The following is a 2,032-nucleotide window of genomic DNA, read 5'->3' as shown; positions in this document are numbered from 1 at the left end:
ATTTCCATAAATATCTCAATTGATTGGGTTGCATTAGTTGTGTAAATATAATGTGTTGCATTTGAAACGTCATTTCTATCTCTATCTCTCTCTATATAGGGTTCATTCAATGGAAAACTAATTAGTTTGTGATAACTGTGAGATTTAATCTCAACCACAAATCAATGGATAAATTAGAAAACTAATATTTTGGTAATTTGACTAAAAATTATAATTAAAAGGCAATTTACGTATTTTAAATTTTTTATCTTTCCTCTCTCTCTCTCTCTTTCCTACGTTCGGTCTCCGACGAACACCATATGATACCCAAAATATATACAATGTTATACCCAAAATACATATAACGTGATACGCAAAATATATCAAGTAAACTCTGAGACCACTGTGATACCAACTGTGGTTCCACTGTGATACCAACTATGACTGAGATGGGGAAGGGAGATAGGTAGTGAGGGCATCACAGGGACAAAGATGGGGCTAGTTATCGGGAATGCTCACAGGTGAGTGTTTAATGGTCGATCATCGGAGACGGCATCTTGGTCAGACAAGATGATCGGAGGAGGTCACCGGAGTGGTGGTGGGTGTCGAAGAAGACCACCGGATTTGGTCCCCGCGTGTGTATATATACATATATTAAAATAATTAAATTAATTAAAGTAAATTGAATAATAAACATAATTTACTAATATACCATTTGTTTTAATTTAGTAAATAACATTAATTATCTAAAATGATTGGCTCATATTGGACCTCACAGTTACCACAAATTATCTAGTTTTCATTTGATTAGATCCATATATATATATATATGTATGTATGTATGTATATATATTTCATGTGCTATTAAGTTCGATAAAGAAAAAAAATTCATGTCGATATTCTTAACCATGAATCTCACGATATGTAACGAATCAACAATTTAACATCGTTACCCGCCCAAAGCAATGAAAATAGTGGTGAAATTATGATATATGAAACTACCATTCAGGATTGTCAAACAACAATTCTCAAAGGACCAATAAACAAAATTAGGAATAAAGGACATGCACATGAAATGAGAGTCAAATGAAAAATGCAAAAATTCAAAATTTGTTTGCTATTGTACGCGTCATCATTGGTGAAGGATAACACTTTCTACTGCACAGTAAGAGATAACAAACTGCTTGCCACCACGTGTCGAGCTCGTCCAGGAAGCGTGCAACATCTGCTGCTCCACAGTACGATACCCGAGTAATCCACGTAGGATTTTTTTAATTTTTATTTTCATGAAAAAATGTTTTCTTTGCGCCGACGTATAATACGATACGATATATTTTAATTTTAACGGCAAGAATTCGAATGTTACCTTAATTTATATTTTATACTTTGTTTTAGGGGTTATTTCACAGTTGTTAACTGATTTAATGTAAAATGATTAAAAGACTCTCATTATATAGTACAAAATAAAATATAATTATTTAAAATGGATATCTATATCTATATCTATATTATATTATTAAGCAAATTTAGTAAAAATCTTAAAATCTTAAAATACTAAATGACCAAAATATCATTTATACTACCTTATCTCACTTTTTCATTTTTTCACTCCATTCTCTCTTCACATACACTCACCCCCTCACATATACTCACCCTTTCATAACCGGTTTTTTTAAAATTATAATTTTAAATTTACATTTTATACCCCTATAATTAATTAATTAATTTACTTAACGTCCTTCACTTTTAAATATTTCATTTTAAACTTTTATCAAATTAACATACATAATTGTATATCAATTAAAACATGTTTAAAAAATACATTTTTATTTTAACAAGTTACACCATTATAATCGTTTCGTTAATACATTCGAAATGAGTCCAAATTGAATAGTTTTTGACTTAATTATATTATTATATATACTGTAAAAAAATATTTTTAATATTTAAGATTTATACTTTTATAGTTATTTATTAATATATATACTATATATTTTGGGGTTAGCCTGTCCAAATTGCATTGTATAATATGTTCTGAATTAATATGTTCTTG

This window comes from Cynara cardunculus, assembly GCF_001531365.2.
Source record: "Cynara cardunculus var. scolymus isolate 2C chromosome LG 15, CcrdV1, whole genome shotgun sequence".
NCBI lineage: Eukaryota > Viridiplantae > Streptophyta > Magnoliopsida > Asterales > Asteraceae > Cynara > Cynara cardunculus.
This window is presented reverse-complemented; position numbering follows the sequence as displayed.